Below are 27,449 nucleotides of genomic sequence, written 5' to 3' on the forward strand. Positions count from 1 at the left end.
GGTGAAAATAATTGGGTCATGACCAATGGTCTAGTAATTTGGTTTTGCCATAATCTGCTTACCCAATATATCTAGATGTGGGATGGTCAATTGTGTCAGGATACAGAGTTAAACTTTCTATGTGGTTATAAGATTAAAACCTGGTTCTCTTTACTTCAGTCATATTATTTGTCTGTTTAAAGACATGGAAAGTCATGGTTTCCATTGAGTACAGGAGATCTAGATGGGAAACAGCTTAATGACCTGTTCTATATTTGAGATACGGAAACTGAAACCCAGAGTAACTAGGAACAGTAATGCTATGACACATAATTTGTTGTAACACAGGGAGAAACTATTTTTCTTACCTTGGATCCATGTTTCAGTCTCACAGTAGTGCTGCAAGTTCTGAGATACTTCTAACTGAGAAATGCTGTGTGTTTCTCTCAGTTCCTCAAGAGAGTTAAGTGTTTTTCTCTCTTTCCCTCTCCTGGGACAGCCAAAATTGTGCCTTTCTAAGTTCTTCTAGGGATGAGAGAATGTATGATAATTGATTCTCTTTGTTTGGGGTAACACTCTAAAATAAGTAACAATCCAGGGCATTATTCACAAGTACAAGTCCATCAACAAATGTAGCTGAAATTATCTTAGAGCAGCCCTGTCAAACAGAAATATAACGGGAACCACACATGTGGTTTTAAATATTTTAGTGACCGTCTTTTTAAAAAAGTAAAAAGAAAGAGTAAACATAATTTTAATAATAGATTTCAGTTAACTTGATATATCCAAAATATTATTGTTTCAACATGTAGTCAAAATAAAAATTGTTAGTGACATACTTAAGACTCTTATTTTCATAGGAGGTTCCTATTTTTCCTTTTTCTTTTTGGGTACACGGGCCTCTCACTGTTGTGGCCTCTCCCGTTGTGGAGCACAGTCTCTGGACGTGCAGGCTCAGCGGCCATGGCTCACGGGCCCAGCCGCTCCGCGGCATGTGGGATCTTCCCAGACCGGGGCACGAACCCGTGTCCCCTGCATGGGCAGGCGGACCCTCAACCACTGCGCCACCAGGGAAGACCTCATAGGAGGTTTTTGAAATGCAGTTTTTTTGGTTTTGTTTTGTTTTGTTTTTGTTTTTCTGTGCTTACAGAACACCTAATTCAGACTGGACACATTTTGTGTGCTTAATATCTATATGGAGCTGATGGCCACTGTAACGCACAGCACGACACTAGAAGGTTAGAGGCAGAAAGAAGAGAGAGGTGATAAGCGTGATCTGGGCAAAGAATGAGATCCTTGGATTGTGAGGATTAAGGGATGCTGGAGATCAGTTTCCTATATGCAAATCTACTCTGCAATTTGGCAGGATTTCAGTGGGGAATGTCTGCAAAATACCTGTGGAGGGGTGCGAGCCAGGGTAATTTGCTTCAAAATATGACATTTCTTACATTCGATTATTGTTGAATAAATTCACACCTGTTGCATGTGTTTGCACCTCCAAATAAACAGAGTTTTTGATTAAAGGTTCTAAATAGAGTAATACATACTCAATACTTCTATCCTCAAAACCACCACTTGTGGCTCAATCTGATGAGGCCTGAATTCTGCCTCTAATCTCCTGTTGAAATTATCCCCCCTAAGACAAGGAAGGAAGAGGGTTACTTGACTCAGAGGAGGAGTCATTATTGGAAATTCTCATGAAGAATTTATTTTGTGATATCATTATTATTTTCTTCTACAACAAAGCAAAAAAGATGGTTGGTTGAGAATAAACTCTACAGGACTTGTAACTTAATATTTATATGGTACTATATACCTTACTAAGGATTTGTAGTGTACTCAGTTTAACTATAAACCTGGGGAAATAAGACTTAGACTAGTCTAAGCATAGCAAAGACTTTTCATTTCACATGTTAACTCTGAAGCTCTGGTAATGGCCACCATGAGCATCTTGTAAATAAAGAATCTGAGGCTAAATTTCTCTTTCTTTTGAACTTTATTGAGGTACAGTTGACAAAGTGGTAAGATATTTAAAGTGTACATCATGATGATTTGATATATGCATTCTTTGTGAAGGGTGTCCTCCCATCTAGCTAATTAAACTGGGGTTGATTAGCAATGAAGACCGTGAGTTCAGGAGGTAGAGTGGATTAGATCGTGTTTGAATTCTATAATTGTACGCATTTTCAGTGAATGTTTTAGACTCCAGAAGTCACATTTGGAGAGTCAGACATATTCAAGAACTATTTCTGCCTCATGTTGGTGTCCAGACCCAACTCACTGCTCATTTTTACTGCTGTGAAAACCAGGAAGAGTAATGGCATCAGTTAAGTTGAAATGTGGGGTAGAGGAATAAGAATGGGCTTTAGAATGAGATTACGTGTATGTAAATGTTAACTCTGAAAACTCAGTTATGTACGTTTGGGAAAATCAATTTCCCCTTCTCTAAAATGAGGATAATAATAACACCTATCTTACAGGAATGTTGTGAAGCCTCCTTTAATGTGTAATGCCTTTGACATTTGTTATTCTTAGCTAAGTATGATTTGGGACCGTTATGCGATTTTTTAAGGGCAAGGACCATGACTTAAGTTTCTTTGTACATAACTGGCATAGGTAAACAATAGGTATGCAAGCAAATTAAGTACTTCTAAACTAGAATGTTATCAAGTTTTTCTTTTTGTGTACTTCAAAGCAAAAGAATAAATTAACTTTCTTTTTGGGTAGGTCAAAGTACAGACTTTATTAGAGACAGGATAAGATGCTGAATGACTTCTTTGGGTTGCTTCCAACCCTTTCTTTCTGTGCTACTTAAATAGAAAGCTGAAAAGGAAGGGCCTGCCCATGACAATTTTCAGCAGAGATTCATTGGTAGTCATTGTATGGTTGTTGTAAAATACAGCTTAGTATTTTATGGCAGCTTAATCTACTTTGCCTTTCATCTGTGCATCTGTGAAAAAATAGTGACAACATGGAAAATATTCTAAATCAAACATATGGAGTGTTGGAGTCTGCAGCCAAAGCCTGTCCTCATCAAACTGTTATTGAGAGAATGTAGAAATTCCAAGGCTCGTGTTGAATGCTAGATTGTTGTACTCAGATAGCCACTCTCTTAAGTTGATTATTATTTAAAAATATCCCCAGAACAGAAAGAGGGAAGAGTCACATGAAGGATTTTTTTTTTCTCGATCTTACCAAACGTTTGACAGAAAAGGACTGTCAGTAAATCCTTATATAAGGAACATGCATACATTACACACACACACACACACACACACATACACACACACACACACACAATCTACATACCTAATAGTTGAACACTAACGTGTATGGATTCAAAATGAAAGAGGCTTAACATTAAAATTTTGAAATAAGAATAAATTGATGACCTGACATCATGTCACAATAATTTACTACAGTTTGGATATTTTTTTTAATACTGTGCCTCACACAGAGAGGCGAAGAATGGACTTCATGAAGTGCTGCTAACACCAGGACCAGTGTTTTGTCATTTGGACTGTGCCATCTCTACATCTGTAGGAGGGACCAGTCACATAGATTATGATGTGAAGGACCTCCCTTTGAGTTGTAATTGGAGCAGCATTCAATCTAAAAACATCAAATGAACTTCAAATAAATGACTTCTATTTTGCGAGAAGGTGACTTCATATTATCTTTTAGTTTGACCATTTATTATGTTGTAAATTATTTGATTTTCTACATTTTGGTACAATGTACATTACTCAGCAATCTTTCTCCAAGAGCGATGCTTCACAAATGTTGGCTGCATTGTAATCTCTGGAAGCCTTGTTAAAAAAAAAGATTTCTGGGCTTCCCTGGTGGCGCAGTGGTTGAGAGTCCGCCTGCCGATGCAGGGACACGGGTTCGTGCCCCGGTCTGGGAAGATCCCACATGCTACAGAGCGGCTGGGCCCGTGAGCCATGGCCGCTGAGCCTGCGTGTCTGGAGCCTGTGCTCCACAACGGGAGAGGCCACAACAGTGAGAGGCCCGCGTACCAAAAAACAAAACAAAACAAAACAAAAAAGATTTCTGGACTCTAACCCCTTAGTTCCTAATTCAGTTAGGTTTGGGGTAGAGACAGAGAATTTTTATTTTGAACTAGTTTCTAGGTGATACTGATTCAGCTGGTCCAGGAACCACACATTGAGAACCACTTGATGATTGAAACAATATACATATGAGTAAATGAGCTAGGCAGCAGAATTACATTTATAGTGATTTTTTTTAATAATCTCAGTGTACATGGAGATACTTTTATGTAACACTCTGAATATAAAGTGACGTTGGTTATTTAATTAGATGTTTTCTATACCTAACCTTAAATATCCAAATATTTGATGTCATATAGACAATTACTTTGATTACCTTACATTTTACCTTTGGTACTGGTTTATTTAGATGAACTTGCTGTGTGTGAGATTGTATTTCTAATCAAGATGTTGAAATAATAATTTAAAAACAAGTCAAATTGACAATTCCTATGCTACCTAAAGATCTGCTTCAGAATATTCTTCTTTTAAGAGAAGCTGCTCAAGGCATTTAGACATCAGGGGATGTTTGACTTCAGGATTCAATTATAAGGCATTTCCTTATTGAGTAACTTTCAATATTTTTCTAATTACTGTTTTTTCAATTATAAGCTATCACCTGGTGCCTGTTTAGGGTGGTGCAGGCTTTGCAGTTAGTCTGTTTCCAGCCGTAGATTACTTAAGAGACAAGTAAAGCACAGAGGAATTGCCATATAAAACAAACCTTATACTCTCAAGTTAAGGAGAAATTCAGGCTTTCTAAAAAATATTTTAATATGTAATAAAAAGCACCAAATTTTTTAAAACAAGAAAATAAATGAACAAAACCCCCAAAGCAACAACAAAAAAATAAACATCAAAATTTATTTATTACATTGATTGTGCTGTATACTATTTCTGCTCATTTAATTAAATAAAATAAATTTTATTTTTGAAAGATACAGAAAATCACACAAAATATACAAAAATATAAAACAGAAGAATTCACACAAATTATACACACAAACACAACAGGATAATTGAACAAATGATATTGTAGAGTCTTTGGGATCATTCGGTTGATCTCTGATTGATAAGGAATGGACATCCACTCAAGCTTGCTCAAATAAGGGGGGAGGTTACAGCAGTCTCACAAAAATCTGCAAATGCTGAAAAACTAGGCCTTAGATAGTCAAAAATGGGGTTAGTTCCAGGATCCCAGCGACTGGATCTTATGGACCTTCACCCTGGTTTCTCTGACTTTATTTTCACTTGTCTGTACTTATTGTATCTGCTTCTCCCCACGCCCTGTTTTGCTAACTAATGTCTCAGTCTCTCTCAGTATTCAAATTTCAAATACCAAGGAAAGAAATGTAAATGGGTGGCCTAACCTGTGGATAAAATCATCTTGGTTCAATGGTTTGTGAGTTGTTTATCTATGCTTACGTAATATATGGGCACAGGGATTCTGACACAGTCGAGTTAAAATGCAAAGACTGGGTGCATATTATAGTCAAATGATTTTTCTGAAGCATTCTTAGAGGAAGCCAGATTGGCCAAACCATAATACTCTAAGTAGAGCTGGTGATTCATGTACTGATAGAGTACCCAGATTATAGAGGTAATACTAACAGGGAAATAAATGGCCTCTTGAGGATAGAATTAAAATTTAAACATAAATTGATGAAATTGCAAGCAACAGGAAGCAAAGTGCAGAACCCATGTGAGGCAGGAGATAGATGGGCTCCAGGCTAGGCATTTACAACTGGCCTCCTTTTTACATTGCTTGGGGTAGGAAAAAGGTGGGCTTTAGGCCAGACCCTTACAACTAGCCTCCTGTTTGCATTTCCTGACACAGGAGTTAGGTGGACTCCAGGTTAGGCATTTACAGTCAGCCTCCTGTTTGCACATTGAAATAGAAATAACAACAGAAACAGGGTAGGTAGCCAGGCTTTGTCTCCTGAGGACACTTTACGATAACAGTCATGGCAGGAACAGAGAGGAGCTAAACCCTGTTTGAATAAAAGATCAAACATATCTTCCATCCTTGGGGCAAGGGAGACATTGCACATGTGCAGAAAGGCTCCTGGGGGGTCAAAAAGGAGGGGGCACCACCCCAGAATAGGTGATGCCAAGGCCCCGCATAGGCCTCTGGGCTGGAATCCATCTTGGAAAAAAGTTGTGCATGCATGTTGGGGAGGGTCCTAGGGCAGGGCAGATGTGGAAAAAGAAATCAGGTAATTGGCCAAAGGTAAACAAAGACCCGAAGGACTGCCCGATGTAAATGATTTAACCACCACTTTACTGCACTCCTCCTCACTGCGGGGACGCCCACACCCTTTCTCTCCGGGTGTGCATCTCAGCCTTGCTTCTGTCTTAACAAACTGTTTCTGTGTGTGCTCTCCTACTTGTTGTGCTATGTCTCTAATAATAAACTTTGTACCTGTTTTTACAGTTTTTGCCTCCTTGAGAAATGCATTTTCAGTGGGGGCAAGGGCTAAGGAAAATTTGCCTCTAGCATCTGGCCCTTGCTGGTCTGGTGGCTAGGATTCCTGGTTTTCATCCAGGCTACCCAGGTTCAATTCCTGGGCAGGGAACTAAGATCGCTTCAGGCCACTGCTCACTGCTGCTGTCTCTCCGAGATCACCTGGAGGGAGCAAAATGTCTCCTGCGGTGATGTAGTATGTCGTTTGGAGGGAAGTAGACAGGACTTCCTAAGAGCAATCATACATACTCAGTTCATTAGAAGTGCCTTGAATTTGTTAGAGAAAAAGACATTTTCCTCTACCCTTCTAAGTTCTTTGGGCTCATCTAAGAATTAAATTGACGTGAGATAGACTAACAGGAGAAAAATCTAAGTTTAATAACCTGTGTACATGGGAGAGGATCCAGGAAAACTGGGTTACTCGCTCAAATAGCTGAAATCCTCACCTTAAATACCATCTTCAGCTAAAGAGAAAAGAGGATGTTGCAGGTAGTGGTTTGAGACTTCAGAGAGGAGGAAGGAAGTTGACATTAAGATGGAAAAGTACATGTTTGATAAATGTTTGCTGGTCCATGCAGAGGCAATGAGACACGGAGTGGCTCTGATCTTTAGACCCTGCCAGGTTTCCCCCACTACACCTAGACCATATTCTTTGCAGGTATCTCTGGTGATAGCTCTGTTCCAAAACAAGCCCTTTATCTAAATTCTTTAGGCAAAAGAAAGAATTCTTTTGGGTCTTCTGTTTCTCAAAAATAATCAGCCTAAATTAATCCTCATGCCAAAGAGACATTTTGGGGAGACAAATTTTGCTCCTCCATGAGTTTTATGATGAATATCTTATGTTTATACTTCATAGTAATATTGTGTTATAACTTTAATAATTCTCTTGTAGAATAAAAAATTTAAATCTCCCACATGTAAGCCTACTGATATCATCTAATTTTGTCTGGTTATGAATCTCTTATTAAGTGCTCTCATATTTACTATAGGAAGCTTCAAATTTAGAAATATATAGATTTTCCTATATTAAAATTAAGCTTTAAATTTACCTTACTAACCAATTTTTAACAATGGAAGGAATAAAAACTGATGACATACCTTGTCATTTGTGTTTTTTACCACCTGAAATTTAACTATTTAATGGTTAAATACCAAATAATAGAACTCTCTCATTAAAGAAAAAAATTTTTTAAATAATTTGACTTTAACCAATCCTCAATATTGAACATAATCTTAGTTTTTAATGAGAACATGCTTTTTTCACCAAAAAATTTTTTTCACCTAATTATCCCTTTAGAGTTAGTGAATTAGTTAGACAAAATAAATATTAAAGATCATGTATGATTTTCTATTCTCAGAAAAACAAACTTCCTTTTCCTGTTTTTTAATTTTTAAATTAGCTTCTATACTTTCTTTACTTCTTTTACCATATGTAACAATCTCTACCTATAATCCAAAGCCACACATTACTTAACTACCTATACTTGCACTGGGTAGATAAAGTGGAAGAGAGAAAGAAAGAGAAGATTAGAAAGGTAGGCTGAGGTCAAATTTCTGAATTATCTTGGAGGCATTCCTAGGATTTCTGGGTTCATGATCCTTGAAATGTGTTGTGCCTCACATTTTATTTTATTTTAAAACTTTTAGGTACCTTGGCCTTCTCCTAAAGATTCTTATTTAAAAGATTTTGATGAGACCTTGGAATCTATAGTTTGATGAATCAAGTGATGCTGTTGCACTTCAGTATTTGGAAAAAACTATCTTTGACAGTGGATAGTCAGTGAAGGCTTTTGAGCACAAAAGTATAAGCAGAGATATGCTTCAGAAAGATTACTTTAGGAAATAATGGGTTTGTGGAGTTTGGAACATAACACAGAGAGACAAGTTAGAAGATGATTTCAAAAGGCCAAGAAAGAGGTAATGAGGGTCAAAGTCAGGACAATGGCATGAGAACTGGAAGGACAAGGAAGACTCAGTGATTCAATAAATATTTACAGAGCGCTTATTATAAGCAGGCATTGTTTTTTAGGTATTGTGAATGCAGAAAAAACAAAACAGAAAAAACATTTTTACTCCTGTGGACATTATATTCTATTGATATAAGACATAAAATAAACATATTAATTATATAGATAAATATAGATAGATAGATAGATATATTAAGTGCCATGGAGAAAAAAGCAATGAAGGAGGACATGAAGTCCAGGTGGAAAGAGAGGTTAAATAAGGTGATTTGGGATGGTTTTACTGATAAAGTAATATTTTAGATAAATATGAAGGAGGTGAAGTTTCAAGCCACTCAGTTATCTGGGGAAAGTCATTCCAGACAGAGGGTAATACCAACAAAATATCAAAGAATGGAAGTGTGCTAGAAACAGCAAGGCCTGTCAGTGTGGCTGGGATGAAGGAAGCAATGGGGAGAGGAGTAGGGTGTTACATCAGATGGACAGTGGGATGCCAGACTATTTAGAATTTTGTAGTTTCTTGTAAGAACTTTGGCTTTTGCCCTTGGCTGTGATGGAATACCATTGAAAGGTTTTGAGAAATGGAGAGACACATTGTGCTTTATGTCTTAATAGGATAACTCTTGACTGCTGTTTTGATAGACTTGATGGTGGGGGTGGGGATCAATGGTAGAAAGAGAAAGACTAGTTAGAAGAATATTGCAATAACCGATTTTCATATAGTGACACTTTGGACCTGTGATGGCGGTGGAGATAATGAGAATGTATCAGTTTCTTCAAATATTCTGAAGATAGAGACAACTGAAGTTTCTGACAATTGGAAGTGAGGTATGAGCAATAAGGAGGACATAAGGGTGTGTTCAGGGAAAGATGGAGTGGTTATTAAATGAGATGAGACAAACTTCAGGTGGAGAAACTTGGGGGGAAGAATATCAGGGGTCTAATTTTGACATGGGTAAACTTGAAATGGATATTAAGGCATCTAAGTAGAGACGTTGAGTAGGAAATTGAATCCTATAATTTTGGAGTTTGAGAGGTCAAGACTTGAGATAGAAATTTGGCAGTTCTCAGTTCATAGATGAGATTACTAAGGGAGTAGTCTTGACAGAGAAGAGAAGAGGTCTAAGGACAGATATTTGGAGCATTCCAACAATAAGATAATAGGTAGAAGAGGAGGAACAAATTAGAGACTGAAAAAAAGCACCAGTGAGTAAGGAGGAAACTTAGTGATTACAGTTTTCTTAAAAGCCAGAAGAAATTTTTTCAAAGTGGAAAGAGTAATCAACTGAACGAAACACTGCTGGTAATTCAAGCAAGAAGTCTAAAAATTGACCTTTGGATTAAATAACAATGAGATCTTTGCTGAACTTCTCAAGAAGAGGTTCTGTGGGGAGGTGGGAGTGAAAGTATTTCTGAATTATATTCAAGAGATAATGGGAGTAGAGGAATTGGTGCATTGAAGTGTTTTGCTTTAAAAGAGTCAAGAGGAGATATCAGATGATACAAGGAAGAATTTGAAAAGTTCAAAAGCAGAGGTATTTTGTGGTTACCTATCTCTACCTCTAACAAAATTTGTTAATATGTCTAGATTGATGATATCACACATGTGCCAAGAAGTTATGAAAAGCTTTATTGCTCATATAATGGTATATATACCATTATATATATATAATAATGCTCATATGATAGTAGGCCAGGCACAAAAACTTGAGCAAAGGGAGGGACTTCTGTTTTTACTTTGGTTAGAGGGTAAGGAGGCTAGAGTAAGTGTTCCTGTGTGGACTGTGTTTGCATAGTTCAATTCCTGCTGGTGCCAAGGGAAGGTGAGTGAAGACTTTCTTATTGGCTTTCTTAGCTGTGGGGCAAGAGGTAGGAAAAGATGGGGCTTGAAAACTGTCAGTGGTCAAACACCAAAAATGCAGTCAGACTGTAACAAAAGAGCTCAGTGACAAATTTGGGGTGGGGTTTTAGGAAATAATGAAGAAATTTCTCTAATTTGGAGAATAATGATTGAAGATATTGATGGCATTTAACCAAGACAGAAACACCCAATGAGGATCAGGTCACATCTAGAAATGCCAGCCCTTCTGACCATATGGAAGAAGCAAGAGGAAAAATGGAAGAAGGAAGGGCAGAAAGCCAAGATAAAGTAGTAAGTGCTGATTGCGTGAATTTTGGCATTTGGGTCTTGAAGAAATATTCTCCTGAATCCCAGTTTCTCTGTATGCAAACAGTTCTCACCTAGCTAGGGTTTTTAGAGTATGAGAAGCAGATACAAAGGATTGGGTTGCTTTAATGTAGCCTCAGGTGGTCTTTCTCTGGTATGAAGAATGGTGACAGCTTAAAGAGCTTAAAGACATTGTTATGTTTATCCCTTGAGGTAGAACCAGGATTCTGCCCCAAGGCTGCACTATTGTTTTCTGGCCGCCCGGCCCTTGTCTTTTCATCCCTTCCCTTCCCTGATTAGCAACTGTTCTAATCTGCCCTTTGAAACTCAGGGAAGGTCATAGAGGATGGAGTCAAGAAACAGGGGAACAGAAAAGCTTCCATACCCAGGAGCTTCACAGGGTCCTGCTTGGTTTCACTACAAGATTACCTGAGACCAGATTAGAGGAATGGAGGCCCTGGATATGCCCTAATCTTATCAGCAACCCACCCTTGAACTGTTGCTATAAAATTCCTTATCAAATCCTCCCAGGTTGGGACACATAATTTTTGAGAGGCACAAGCCCACTGTGTCCCCCTTTGCCTGGCAAAGAAATAAAGCTATTCTTTTCTCCTTCACCCAAAACTCTGTCTCTGAGGTTTGATTCGACACTAGTGTGCAGAGGCTGAGCTTTCAGCATCAGTAGGAACACTTAAATGGCAATTTTGATGAATTGCTGGAGGCTAAGTATGGGCTAGCAAGAGAGTGAGAAACTCATGGGAGCTTCAGTCTTAAGGATCCCCCTGACTTTCATGGGTTTTAACCTCTAGGAATCCCACCATGCTCTCATGTTGAAGAGTTGAAGAAGACCCGTCCTGGCTCTGCTAAGGGGCCTACAAGAGCAATCACTGTGAAATTCACCCAGAGCTTTCTCAATAACAAAGATTTCCTTCAGGAGGAAAAGACTTTACCAGAGCTTTTTCTCCTCTGGAGAAAAAAGCACTCCTCATACTCAAGCCTCCTCTAGACTTCCTGTATCAATTAAGCAAGGGAAAAGCCAGGAGTCAGTGCTGTGCCTCTGAGGTGGGAGAGCCAACTTCAGGACACTGGTCCACAAGAGACCTCCCAGCTCCACATAATATCAAACGGCGAAAATCACCCAGAGATCTCCATCTCAACACCAAGACCCAGCTTCACTCAACGACCAGCAAGCTACAGTGCTGGACACCCCATGCCAAACAACTAGCAAGACAGGAACACAACGCCATCCATTAGCAGAGAGGCTGCCTAAAATCATAATAAGTCCACAGACACCCCAAAACACACCACCAGACATGGACCTGCCCACCAGAAAGACAAGATCCAGCCTTATCCACCAGAACACAAGCACTACTCCCCTCCACCAGGAAGCCTACACAACCCACTGAACCACCACTGGGGACAGACACCAAAAACAACGGGAACTACGAACCAGCAGCCTGTGAAAAGGAGACCCCAAACACAGTAAGGTAAGCAAAACGAGAAGACATAAAAACACACAGCAGATGAAGGAGCAAGGTAAAAACCCACCAGACCTAACAAATGAAGAGGAAATAGGCAGTCTACCTGAAAAAGAATTCAGAATAATGATAGTAAAGATGATCCAAAATCTTGGAAATAGAATAGAGAAAAGGCAAGAAACATTTAACAAGGACCTAGAAGAACTAAAGAGGAAACAAACAATGATGAACAACACAATAAATGAAATTAAAAATACTCTAGAAGGGATCAATAGCAGAATAACTGAGGCAGAAGAATGGATAAGTGACCTGGAAGATAAAATAGTGGAAATAACTACTGCAGAGCAGAATAAAGAAAAAAGAATGAAAAGAACTGAGGACAGTCTCACAGACCTCTGGGACAACATTAAACACACCAACATTCGAATTATAGGGGTCCCAGAAGAAGAAGAGAAAAAGAAAGGGACTGACAAAATATTTGAAGAGATTATAGTTGAAAACTTTCCTAATATGGGAAAGGAAATAATCAAGTCCAGGAAGCACAGAGAGTTCCATACAGGATAAATCCAAGGAGAAACACGCCAAGACACATATTAATCAAACTATCAAAAATTAAATACAAAGAACACATCTTAAAAGCAGCAAGGGAAAAACAGTAAATAACACACAAGGGAATCCCCATAAGGTTAACAGCTGATCTTTCAGCAGAAACTCTGCAAGCCAGAAGGGACTGGCAAGACATATTTAAAGTGATGAAGGAGAAAAACCTGCAACCAAGATTACTCTACCCAGCAAGGATCTCAATCAGATTTGATGGAGAAATTAAAACCTTTACAGACAAGCAAAAGCTGAGAGAGTTCAGCACCACCAGACCAGTTTTACAACAAATGCTAAAGGAACTTCTCTAGGCAAGAAACACAAGAGAAGGAAAAGATCTACAATAACAAACCCAAAACAGTTAAGGAAATGGGAATAGGAACATACATATCGATAACTACCTTAAATGTAAATGGATTAAATGCTCCCACAAAAAGACACAGACTGGCTGAATGGAAACAAAAACAAGACCTGTATATATCCTGTCTACAAGAGACCCACTTCAGACCTAGGGAACATACAGACTGAAAGTGAGGGGATGGAAAAAGATATTCCATGCAAGTGGAAATCAAAAGAAAGCTGAAGTAGCAATTCTCATATCAGACAAAATAGACTTTAAAATAAAGACTATTACAAGAGACAAAGAAGGACACTACATAATGATCAAGGGGTCAATCAAAGAAGATATAGCAATTGTAAATATTTATACACCCAACATAGGAGCACCTCAATACATAAGGCAAATACTAACAGCTATAAAAGGGGAAATCGACAGTAACACAATCATAGTAGGGGATTTTAACACCCCACTTTCACCAACGGACAGATCATCCAAAATGAAAATAAACAAGGAAACACCAGCTTTAAATGATACATTAAATAAGATGGACTTAATTGATATTTATAGGACATTCCATCCAGAAACAACAGAATACACATTCTTCTCAAATGCTCATGAAACATTCTCCAGGATATATCATATCGTGGGTCACAAATCAAGCCTTGGTGAATTTAAGAAAATTGAAATCGTATCAACTATCTTTTCCGACCACAATGCTATGAGACTAGATATCAATTACAGGCAAAGATCTGTAAAAAATACAAATATATGGGGGCTAAACAATACACTACTTAATAACGAAGTGATCACTTAAGTAATCAAAGAGGAAATCAAAAAATACCTAGAAACAAATGACAATGGAGACATGACGACCCAAAACATATGTGATGCAGCAAAAGCAGTTCTAAGAGGGAAGTTTATAGCAATACAATCCTACCTTAAGAAACAGGAAATATCTCAAATAACCTAACCTTGCACCTAAAGCAATTAGAGAAAGAAGAATAAAAAACCCTCAAAATTAGCAGAAGGAAAGAAATCATAAAGATCAGATCAGAAATAAATGAAAAAGAAATGAAGGAAACGATAGCAAAGATCAATAAAACTAAAAGCTGGTTCTAAGCCCTGTTATAGATGGGGTGGTCAGGAAAGGCCTCTGTGAAGGAGTGACATTTGCAAAACCAGAATAGGTTGAATGAACCATGCTGATACTGGAAAAAGAATGTCCAGGCAGTAGAAACCACAGAGGCAAAAGTCCTGAGGTAGAAGCACGTATGTGTCCAAGGAAAAGCAGAGGCCAGTATGACTGGGGCACAGTGAGTATGAGGGATAGAAAGTAAACTGGAGAGGTGTCCGGGGACCAGATCATATAGGTCTCTGGGGCCCACTGTAAGGTTTCTAACTTTGAGTTTGAATGTGATGGGAAGCCAATGTAGTTCTACTATCTGGGAAGTGTATAATCAGACTTGAATTTTAAAAAGATCCCTGTGGATGCTGTCTAGAGAACAAACTGTAGAGGGGGAAAGAGTAAAAGCAAGGAGACCAGTTAGGAGGTCAGGAATTGAACTAGGGGAGTAGCTATTGAGGGGGATACATTTTAAATGTGGAATGGATAGGCTCAATTGGATTTGCTGTGAACTGGATTTGCTGTGTGAGAGAAAAAAATTTTGGTCTTAGGGATATAGTGATGACACTTGCTGATATAAGGAACACTGAAAATAGAGCAAGTGTGAGAGGTAAAATCAACAATTCAGTTCAGGGCATTGTTTGTGGTGCCTGTTCAACATCTAAATACAGATGCTGAATAAGTAATAAACATTTGTCAATGTATATCACTGGTGCCCCAAGGAATAGTAGGGGCTGGTGATATAAATTTTGGATTCATCAGTATATAGATAGCATTTAAAGCCACCGAGATGGATGAGATCAACTCATAACAGTATATTCTGGTTATAGGCACAGAACAAGAATTGAGAGTAAGTAATATCATCAGTTTAGACTTAGAAAATTTAATGTAGAAAATGTTAAAAATATAATAAGGAATGAAGGAAAGAAAAATCCTGTAGTATTTTAGGTACTTTATAGGTAATTAACAATGTTAAAAGTTCAAAAAAGCCTTTACTTGAGTCTTCTTAGACTATTGATTTATTGGCCGCTGTCGACTTATTTCTTTCCTTGTTAAAGTACCGATTTACTGAAGGGGAGAACAGAAAAATAGGATAGTGATGTTTTTTCTCCCTCTATTCTGTATTTGTAGCTTTCACACTATCAAGTAAAAGTTTATTTAATTATTCATTTATTTCACATTCTTAACCTAGCTCATTACTCTTTCCTTCCCCTTTTAAAATTTCTTCCTTTTGGCAGAATGTTAGGCAGCAACACTCATGATGATAGTGCTTAGAGCAATAGTAATTCCAATTGGTCTTTGTGGATTAGCATGATAAACAGTCAATGATAAACTCTGACTACTTTTCTTAAAAGTGCATTGCCAGCATAAACACTAATGAGTCCTTCGGAGCCATTATCATTTGCCTATGTCTTCGCCGGGCTGAGGCGAACATTCGAAGAGTATAGTATGCTGAGTTCAGGTTATATCTGAATCCCTTTATTGATCTGTTCTTCTAGTTCTTGATAAATTCTCAATACAAAAATTACAAAAATGTCCAACACACATATTATACAAATATGAAATATATTTTTATTTGTATTATATATATGTGATTTTATCCATCTATCTTCCTACCTACCTAATGACCTAACTACCTTTCCATCTATCTAATATAAATAATGATGGAAAGATTGTATATCGATATCTATTTCGACAGATAAAATTTTTGAAGGCTTTGGAGGTAGGTAGAAAAATGAGGGAGACTTCTTTTATCTAACGAGATTTCCTACGGGGCTAATAACTGCCAGTAACAATGAGGGTGGGGAGATGCTATGTTGAGGAGGTATATTTACTGAAAGTACACCAGGCTATGAACAAATTATGTATAAATTGAACAAAAAGCCAGAGCCAGAGAAGGAAATCATAGAGGGTTAAAGCAAATGGGCAACCAAAGAGACAAAGTAAGTGATTATGTGGGATAAAAGAGAAATTGTTTTATAACGGAGAGAACTTATTTATTTATTTTTTTTTTGTGGTACACGGGCCTCTCACTGTTGTGGCCTCTGCCGTTGTGGAGCACAGGCTCCAGACGTGCAGGCCCAGCGGCCATGGCTCACAGGCCCAGCTGCTCCGCGGCATGTGGGATCCTCCCGGACCGGGGCACGAACCCGTGTCCCCTGCATCGGCAGGCGGACCCTCAACCACTGCGCCACCAGGGAAGCCCCACGGAGAGAACTTAGATAGGAGAGCTTAAGTTCATACATACTACTGATAAATCTAATATTTAAGAGAGTAAATATTCAGTTTTACTCACACTTGCACGTGTGCGTGCACACACATGCACCCACCTTACTTAACCAACAGTTTAAAGTTACACAATACCTGTTTAGAGGGGCCCTCTCTATGCTTTGCTAAGCAAAGGAACATTTTAACATCAGTGTGAATATGGATGAAGTATCTCCAAATAACTTTCTTCTTAGAATCCTCTTGTTGAAGTCTAGGACTCTTGACTAGATCTCTCTTTTTGCCATATGTTTTCTTGATCAGTTGTTGTCGGGGAAGGTTGAGACATATTGAGCTTGAGATGAAGATGTTTAGTTCACAAATGAGCTGATTTGGTGTAGCTGAGGTGAAAATCCTTTCCATTGCCAAAGGTCTTTGCTCTAGCAGAGGTGTTTCCTCTATTTGTCTAAGACCCAGTGAGTGAGAAAATCTTATCAAATCAGCAAGAGTGCCTTTTGGTTTTAAGACAAAATCCTTTGGTCAATTGTTAAACAATTCACTGAATTTTTGGCCTGTTTCATCCCATGTAAATGCAGATACATATAAACCAATCTGCAGACAATCTCTCTATATATAATCTATTCATTCCCTCTCTTTTACTCTCCTTGATAACTAAACCATAAACGTAGGTTAATTATTAGCCCGATACCACTAATATGTTTTATGTTTGCTTGTTGTAGTTATTATACCATCATCCTAATGGATTGTTCTTATTATGGTTAACAAATGCCATTGCAATTAGCACTGTCCTAGTTGACCCATAACAACTACTCTAAGTACAAGCAGAATATGAATGCATGTGGGGAAGGTCAAAGCCAGTTCATAATTCAACTTGTGAACACTGAGTTCCCACCAAAATTTTCCTCTTATGGGCAATTTAGGATTTCCATTAGAAAGGCATGGGTCCGAGAGCAGCCAAACCTGAACACAGGTCTTAGGGACAAAAAGAAGTGCTATGTGCCAATCAATATCTTGCCCAATATTGTTGTGTAAAAATATAACATATGTTCTATGCTGGGCAGATTTGTCAATCTTTCCCAATTCTAATGTTATAGGTAAACTTGCTACATTAGTTTGCTAGGGCTGCTATAGCAAAGCACTGCAGACTGGGTGGCTTAAAGACCAGAAAATTATTTTCTCAGAAATATGAAGTCTAGACACGTTGTTGGGAGGGTGAATTTTTCTGAGGACCATGAGGAAGGGATCTGCTCTAAGCCTCTCCCCTTGACCTATAAATAGCCATCTGCTTCCTGTGTCTTGACATTGTCTATACATGTCTGTGCCCTAATTTCCTCTTCTTCTAAGGACATGGGTAGGATTGGCTTAGGATCTGCTCAAATGACCACATTTTCACTTAATTACCTCTGTAAAGACGTTATCTCCAAATACTGTCACAATCTGAGGTATGGGAGGTTAGAGCAACGTATGTATTTGGAGGTACACAATTCAGTCCATAATACCGACCTTCTTAGTAATATTTTTTAGAATCTCCTACAGCGCATATCCCTGTATTAGACGCTGTGTCTACATACAAGGTATATAAGTTAAATACATTTTTAAAGGATGTAATTTTTATGGAGTCAGAGTTCCAAAGCTATTGCAAAGCAATTTGAGGGTCATGTAATAAATGGACACAGGTGGGACTTCCCTGGTGGCTCAGTGGTTAAGAATCCGCCTGCCAATGTAGGGGACACGGGTTCGAACCCTGGTCTGGGAAGATCCCACATGCCGCGAAGCAACTAAGCCTGTGCACCACAACTACTGCAACTACTGAAGCCCACACACCTAGAGCCTGTGCGCTGCAACAAGAGAAGCCACCGCAATAAGAAACCTGTGCACCGCGACGAAGAGTGGTCCCCGCTCGCCACCACTAGAGAAAGCCTGTGTGCAGCAACGAAGACCCAACACAGCCAAAAATAAATAAATTTATATATATAAAAAAGGACACAGGTTTGTTCATTCATTCAACAACTACTTGGTGAGCACCAACTATGTGCTATGAACTCTTTTAGGCTTGGGGAATACATAAATTAATAAAACAGATAAAAACTCCTGCCATTAGAGAGCTTACATTCTATCTGGGAACACAGGCAAAATAGACAAAAACTAGTAGACACAATAAACAAGTACATTTTATTGCAGGTTAAACACTATCCCTGTGTACTGGGCAGATTAAGAAATATTCCCAATATTTCAGGGGAAATTTTGCTAAAATCAGTACCTATGCTTCTCAAAATCTTTACTGGCTATGCCCTGAAACCTCTAGGTCTTCCAGAAGTTGCTACTGGAATGAAAGACAAGCAGTACAGATTTTAGTAAAATCCATTTTAGTCGCTCTTCCTCTTCCCACAACCCCCCAGCTTTGTCGTTAAGTTATCAACACTGAAGATTCAAACATACTGACACACGACAGATCAACCAAAGTAATCACTGAAGCTTGAAGCACCACTTGCATCCACATTTCAGTAAAATTTTTTAAGATGTATAATACCAGTTATGAATCAAATGGATTGAATCTGAGTAAGATGTCATTGAAGATATTTTAAAACCTTAAAATACTATGGCCTGGAATGCTTCTGCTCTATAGCTGGGCATGTATTTGAAATGTGGCTTCCTGTCTTTCCATTCAGAAATTGGAAGGTGTAGAAAACAGCAAGAAATAGAGAAGTTTCTTGTCCTTCCTGATATATTTTTTTTTGCTAAAGAAGAAAGTAAACAATAAGGACTCAGAATTTACAAATCTAGGCAGGAAATAAAAATGAAGAGTAATCATGTGAAGAAAAATAATCTGACACAGTTATACCATGAGAAGAGAGAGCTGGATACAGAAATAGATCAGTGGACAGTCATAGTCAGCCGATTAGAAATGGCTTTTAAATATTCCTTTTCTTTTGAAAACCAAAGCATTCTATATTTGTGTAATAAGACTATAGTCCTGCCCAACCCAAGCACCTTCAAAAGAACCGTATTATGTTAAACCTTTCTTACCTGAATACAGAAAGAGTTCAGCACACACAAAAAAGCTATAAAGAAGAGGAATCATGATGTTGATTAGGATGGAAGGTCAAGATTTTTAATGAGTAACTTCACAGCCAAGTGTACTGTGATGATTTATCCCAGGGTCAAGTACACTCCTTCTGTATATCCCTTAGCTGCTTGCCAGACTGACCCAGTGACCTTGGGAAGGTGTGCCTGGAAGCACTTGTCAAAATTAATCTCAAAGGCATTGGGATGCTAAAGCTCTCCAACTGAAACCTCCAGAAATAGAAAGTAGAGTATGAGTTGGTTGTTGAATTGAGCTTTGAGAAGAAAACATAAATGCCCTCAAGCATGAATAAGTCTCAGTTTAAGACAGTCCCATAACTTTTGCCTGACCTATTGCTAATTTTGTAGTTAAACTACAGATATTTTGACGCCAGGGATTTCTGGTTTAGAATCCTCTAAATTGAATGGTGATACCCATAAAAAGATTATTTGCTGACCTATTAACATAGACAATTTAATGAGACTGACATAAATATATCTTCTCTAATGTATACTGTAGCAATAAACAGGAACAGCAAACCAAATTTAAGAAAATTGAAAAATCAGGGTGCGTGATGGGATTTGAGACATGCAAGTGGAATTATCAGCTTTCTGACACTACATCTATTTTACCATTTTTAGAGAAGCTAATGCAGATTATAATGTCAAGTTCAAGAAATTCTGATCTCCGTAGCAACACTTGGGCATGCTAAAGACACTTACTTGGTTATGAAACTTCTTGGCTTCACATTCTGGAGTCAGAGTTTAATCAGTTCTCTATCCTATAGGGAATAGAAAGAGTAGGGAAACATAAAGGCAGTCAGTATTGCAGTCTGTCACTTTCATTTTCTTGAAGGCTAAAGACCTTTCCTGGGCCAGAGTTTGGGGTTTCACGCAAAAATTTATCTCTTTTGCTGGTCCCAATAAAATGCTGCCACATTTTCTTAGTATAATGGGAGATAACCCTTAGAAAATGTCAAAGAAAATTTCCCTTCCCCTGTTCAGTTAAATTGTGCCATTTTCCCCAATGTACCTTAGATCTCCAAATTGCTAATGAGTTACTTAGTAAGGTTGAGATTATATTGGACAAAATACATACCAACTACTCCACTCTAATCTCTAGTCTATTTTCTCTATCTATCATACTTTTGTTTTTCAATTTTCCCCAACTGTGTAATTTACCAGTTAGGGCAGGACTGTAAAATATACGTAAGAGCAAAGAGGAGGTCACCGTGATAATTTGCTATCTTAGCATATCTTTAATTCTTCAAGAATAATGGTGATGCAGATAAGGATCTATCTTCAATTTATGTCTGTGAAATATGATGTCAAAGATTTTTTTATGTCTAGCACACAAAATATGATATTTTTACCATATCATGAGCAACAGCAATCCCAAAGATCTAAAGCAACGTGAGCAATAGTTTTGTAGGTAATTCAATGTAGGAGAGTCTTTTCAGCAACTGGTGCTGGAAAAGTTGGATATCAACATAGCAGTATGCAAAAACAAACAAAAAAAGAACTTTGATACATAGAACCGTACAAACATACAAAATACATTAACTTAAAATGGATCAAAAATCTAAAAGAAGTAAAGCTATACAAGTTCTATAAGAATGTATTGGAGATAATTTTTGTGATCTTGAATTAGAGAAAGAATAGAGAATAGGGAAGTTCTGGACTAAGACATGATTAGTGTTTAATTGTTCTTTATAAACTTGAAGTAGATACACTCCACTGGCCAAAGGTGATGTTCAAAATATGTAATAAGAGATCCAGCATGAGTACCAGCAGATTAGGTTGGATGCCAATCTTGAATTCTAGTAGAATATCACTTTAGCCACCAACTGAGACATAAATTGGTATGTCTATTCCAAATATTCATAATTCATAATTCTGGAAGGAGTACAAATTTCAGTACTCTCTCAGCCACCTCTGAGTAAAGAGTAGGAGGGTGAGAAAGGAAGAGGACCTCACAGCTACCCTGTCATCAAGTGCTGACTGAAACCAGGGGGTTGAGAGAAGGTGTGTGTTGGGCCTAGAGGAGAAGCAGAAGACATCTAAACACCTCATTTATTTTGCCATAGTATTTATTAAATAAGGCTTAAGTGCTTTTAGATAACGTTTTATTCTTTCATTCATCCACATGCCAATGTTCTGCACACACTCGTAGGGCAAAACACATGTGAGTAAATACAATTAAAGAAAAGTGGCAAGAAATATTTTTAAATCAAAATTCTGATTCTGTCCCCTGACCTGTCCACCTTAACCCCTTTGCTACAATCCTTCAGTTTTTGAATCCCATGCTATCTCCTGGACCTACACTGGGAATCATTTTTTACCGTATAGTGAATTTCAAACTCTGATACACTTAGGGTAACCGGACTTCATTTTAGAATTGGCTACTGCAACACTGGCTATACATTCTGGACCACATTTTTTTTTTTTTTTTTTTCAGTACGCGGCCCTCTCACTGTTGTGGCCTCTCCCGTTGCAGAGCACAGGCTCCGGACGCACACGCTCAGCGGCCATGGCTCACGGGCCTAGCCGCTCCGCAGCATGTGGGATCTTCCCGGACCGGGACACGAGTGTCCCCTGCATCGGCAGGCGGACTCTCAACCACTGCGCCACCAGGGAAGCCCTGGACCACATTTTTAAGTGAGCACTTCTGATCAGCCGTCTCTCTAATATGTCTGATGGTATGCTCTACATACTCCTGTTCCCATCATATGAGGTTGACATCCTTTAGCTGAGGATTGATGTAGTGTGGATTAATTGACATGACTGATTGTGTGTCTATTTTCTAGGAAATCCTAGTGCTGCAGATTAGAAGGCAGATGCCAAATTTTCTCTTCTGCTTCTATCATTTCTCTGTTCTCACCTTCATTTCTCTTCTTCACAGCATGTACGTCTAACGGACATTATCAAAGTTAGCATCAGGGAGTCCTCTTGGAGTGGTTAATGGACTTGGTGGCAGAGTAACTTTAATTTTGCACTTTCAATGAGACATCTATTTTTTCATTTAATGAGACCTTAAAAATGATGGTGGGTGAGAGTAAGGGAAAGAGCTGCTTCCTTTTTTTCTTCTCTAAGAAATTGTTTTTTGCTGCTAAGAAATAGGTGGATGATAAAGAGTTGAAAATGAAACAAATGGAACTCTTTTTAAATTTTCACCTTTTGATATATTGAAAATCACTCAAAGGGAGGAGAAAGATAGTAGAGTCCAAGGAATCCTATTCTTCTATGCACTAATCTTGTCTTTACTTAGTAGCTTCAATTCTGTGAGTTGACTCTTCAGTATTCAAATAATTAAATGACAAAAATTTCTGGCATTCTGAATATTGTGTGCATTCTGAATCTGTCTACATTCTGAATATTGTACATCAAACGAGCTCTTCTTGGGAGGGGGTTAGTTTGAAAGGTGTTAAATGTGACTTTTGGAAAAAGCATCAGTATTTTCAACATTTTTTTTTTCTAAAAATGAGTAGTTACTGTTATGTCAATTGCAAATCTTCTTTCAATTAGGCATCTAGATTTTTTTTTTTTTTTTTTACAAAGCTCTCTCCAATTTGCTACAAGGAAAATCACCTGAAAAATGTATTAGATGTCTGACTTAATGGAAACCCCCTGATATCAGGGACTCTCTTATTGGGAAATTTAATATCAGCCCCTTAGAACATGTGTCTAATTTAATAAACCCCATGCAAGGGCCAATAATGTGCAAGGCCCTGTTAGTCACACAGGGAAAGAACACAATGATTCTTGCCTTCCATTAATTTTTAATTAATTATTATGCCAGTCATGTCGAATTTGGCATGAGTCACTTTGCTAAAAATGTGACAAGTGTGGGAATTTTTAAGGTCACAGATTGGCAACCATAGAGATATAGATTAGACAAACTACCCAGGCTTGTGTGTTTAATTTATTTATTTGTTTTTTATTTATTTTTAACTTTTATTTTATTTTTTTGTTGAAGTGTAATTAATTTACAATGTTGTGATAGTTTCAGGTGTACAGCAAAGTGATTCAGTTATATATGTATATATATACATATATAGATTCTTTTTCAGATTCTTTTCCCTTGTAGATTATTACAAGATGTTGTGTATAGTTCCCTGTGCTATACAGTAGGTCCTTGTTGGTTATCTATTTTATATATAGTAGTGTGTATGTTTATTACTTAAGTTAAGATGATCATGTAATTCATTCAAACTGTTACATTTTTGAGAGCTAAAGGAGAAGGGGATGACAATTATTTAAAGACAATAGTGGAAGCCTGGACTATCCCGGGGCAAACCAGGGCATATAATCAATAACTTCTGGTAAATATGTTTTATGTAGAAGATTTGGTCCTAATGATTTTATCATATTGTAGAGGTCAAAAGTTGCCATATACCTATATGGAATGTCCATCATGAATTTTGTCTTGGTATGAATGTACTGCAGGCTGAGCTCTCCAATGACTAGAGGAAGCAGTTACTTCTCAATCTCAGCTGGATGCACATCTTTGCCTTCTTTTCTGATTATCTCAAAAGTAGATCACGTATGCTGTCCAACTGCTTTCTTCCTCCACAACTGTTTTATGGATTGTTTTATGAGACTGACTTTTTTGAAATGTTGAAACATTAAACTCAGTTCATCCACTCACTCAATATGTTGAAGGCACTATATCCTAGACATTGCAGGGAAAACAAGGACATAAAGATATCAATCCTACTGCTATAGACTGAATGTCTGTGTCCCCTCAAAACTTATATGTTAAAATCCTAACCCTCAAAGATGATGGTATTAGAAGGTGGGACCTTTGGGAAGTAATTAGGTCAATGAGGGTGGAGCCTTCATGAATGGGATTAGTGCCCTTATAAGAGAGAACTCAGAGAGCTTCCTCACCCCTTCCATCATGTGAGGACACAGGGAGAAAGTGCCAGCTGTGAACCAGGAAGTGGCCTTCACCAGAATGTGACCATGTGGACCCCTTGATCTTGTACTTCCTAGCCTCCAGAACTGTGAGAAATAAATTTTCATTGTTTATAAGCCACCCAGTGTATGGTATTTTGTTATAACAGCCTGATTAGACTAAGACATCCACCATGAAAAAGATTATAATTTAACAGACAGGATTAAACAATCAAGTAGATAATAGCAAAAAAACAGGTAGAGTAAGACAAGTGCGATAAAAAGACAAACAAACGAACAGAAGGCATACAGAAGAAGTAATTATATTTGGGGAATCAAGAAGAGTTTTTCATTCATAGGAAGACATTTGAGAAAATCTTGGATGGATATTTCAATAGAATGAATTGAAAAATAGAGAAAGAATAACATCTCAGGGGAATGAACTGAAATATATTTAACAAAAAAATAATAAAAATTAAGATTGAATAAATATGTTGTCAGCAAATGGAGTAGCTGGTCTGCCGGCCAGTTTGTCTTAGGAAAAGATTTGCATCATTTACATTAAAATAGTAATTCAAGCTGTAAAATTGGTTGGATTAATGTATGTGGAGAATATAGTAAAAAGAGAATAAGATTGAGAACTATACTTTAGAAAGCTATACTTTAGAAAACTATACTTTAGAAAAGAGAATAAGATTGAGAACTATACTTTAGAAAACTAGATTTTAGAAGATGTCCATTTTTATGATGTAGAAACAAACATACAACAACAAAAAGAGCTACCAGGCAATTAGGAAAATAAAACAAAATGGAGCTGAAGGTAGAAATCGTTTCAAGAATCTGGTTAGTGAAGACAAAATTACTTAGAGAAATCCAGGAGACTGGGACTGAAAATACATAATTATATTTTATTAACTAGATATTGTGAGAACAATTTTTAGCACAGTAGTGAAGACTGATGGTAGATCTGAAGAGTTTAGAATTGAACTGGTAATGGAGTAAAGACAACCTGTGTAGATTTTTTTTTCCACAAAGTTGACATTCAAAAGAGGAAATAGAGCATGATCTGCATCATACCAGCAACAATTAGCAACAGTTAACTGTGGCCTTTAGGATAGTTCCATTGTCCTTATGTTACTAAATACATAATGAAAACTTTAACATATGAAATAAAAGGATAACTCACCACATCTCTTGTATTCATAAATCTTCCCAAGGGCCAAACACTGACATAGAAATAAATGGCTGTGGCATGATTTAAAGAGAGAGAAAGGCTAAATGTGACCCAGTATGTGGATTAGGAAGTAATCATATATCATGATCTGTGGGGGGAAAAAAGCACAAATATAACCACACAACTAAGTAATTTCAGTGGGAAAACAGGAAAAGATGGATTTAAATTCAATCAAAAGGATTAAAATTTGTTTTAAGAAATATTTACTGTCGATGACAGGGTTTTTGAGAAATTGGAACTTCTAAATAGGCTTATTTCGTTTGTTATTTTTATTATGTCTCTCTCTTTTTTTGTTTTGTTTCTACTTTTAGTTTTTTACTGGAAATATACCAACATAAAATCAAACTGTTTTGAGTGACTATTACAGTAAGTTCCTTACATACGAACCTGCCAGTTGCGAACTTTTGAAGATGCGAACATGCGTCCGCATGTCCAATCATGTACGTTAGTTCACGTGTCTGGTGTACATTGTCATGTGTGTGCATCCTCTACAAGTGCTTGTGCTTTTGTGTACTTTACTGTACAGGAATGTATAGAGTACAGTAGTACAGTGTCTTTATTTCAAGCCAGTTCTGCAAGAGGACAACTTCATTGAATGCCTTGCTGTGCAACACAAGGAGCTTACTAATGAAGACCTGATGGAATTGGAGGCCCAGATAAAGGACAAAGAGAGACAAGGGGAAGAAGAAGTAACTGAGGAACCGAAGAGATTCACAATGCAGGAAATGGCAAAGAGATTTTCTTTATTTGAGGGGGCACCGTTAGTTTTTGAGGTACAGGACCTGAACATAGAACGGTACACGAAGGTTGCAGCAGACGTTCAGAATGCAATCCAGTGCTACCTTGTCATCTATAAGGAGAAAAAAAGAGCGATTACCTAGCCATCACTGGATCAATTTTTCAAGCGGGTAGATAGAATTGAATCCAACAAGGTACCAGAACCTGTGTCATCAACGTCAGGCGTGAGTGAAGTTGCAGCTTGCCCTCCATCTCCTACTGCTGACGATCCTTCAGCTCTACCATCTCCCACCTCCTCTCCCTCCTCCAGTCAGTAACACTTCTTGCCTGTTCACCTGATGCCAGCCGTTGTACTGTACTACTGTACTTTCCAAGGTACTATACTGTAAGATTGTTTTCTTTGTTTTTTGTGGGGTTTTTTTGTTTGTTTGTTTTGCGGTACGTGGGCCTCTCACTGTTGTGGCCTCTCCCGTTGCGGAGCACAGGCTCCGGATGCGCAGGCTCAGCGGCCATGGCTCACGGGCCCAGCCGCTCCGCGGCATGTGGGATCCTCCCGGACCGGGGCACGAACCCGTGTCCCCTGCATCGGCAGGCGGACTCTCAACCACTGCGCCACCAGGGAAGCCCCTTGTGTTTGTTTTTTATGTATTATTTGTGTGAAAAGTATTATAAACCTATTACAGTACAGTACTATATAACTGATGTGTTAGTTGGCTACCTAGGCTAACTGTTGGACTTAAGAATAAATTGGACTTATGAACGTGCTCTCGGAACGGACCTCGTTCATATGTAGGGGACTTACCGTATTTTAAGTTTTAAGGAACTTTAACTATATCTTGCTACACATATAATACAAATGTAATTATTTTTTCAGTGGATCATGTAACTAAATTGGCTTGAAATGGAAATATTGTTTTCTATGGAATACTTCCCAATGACATCGTGATCTTGGAACCCTAATTACAAAACTCTCAATCCACATGCAAATACATTTGGAGATTGGTTTCTTCCAAACTACTGCCTCTGATAAACATTTTCTTATTTTCATATTGACATAAATATAACTTAAAACAATTCCTCTTTTATATGAAAATTCTTGTGTGAATATTAAAAAGTATTCTTAAGTGG

General features: G+C 37.9%; 1 long non-coding RNA gene across 1 annotated transcript; it reads left to right on the plus strand.

Annotated features, from left to right (window-relative positions):
* On the plus strand, positions 1-26,448 carry LOC113619303 (uncharacterized). The gene is made up of 3 exons (XR_003432338.1): positions 1-15; positions 10,740-10,745; positions 26,253-26,448. It is a non-coding gene; the product is annotated as an uncharacterized LOC113619303 (long non-coding RNA).
* Positions 26,449-27,449: the final 1,001 nt, after the last annotated feature.

The sequence above is a fragment of the Aethalodelphis obliquidens genome, unplaced genomic scaffold (genome assembly GCF_003676395.1).
Source record: "Aethalodelphis obliquidens isolate GAN/ISIS:26980383/991018 unplaced genomic scaffold, ASM367639v1 scaffold6, whole genome shotgun sequence".
NCBI lineage: Eukaryota > Metazoa > Chordata > Mammalia > Artiodactyla > Delphinidae > Aethalodelphis > Aethalodelphis obliquidens.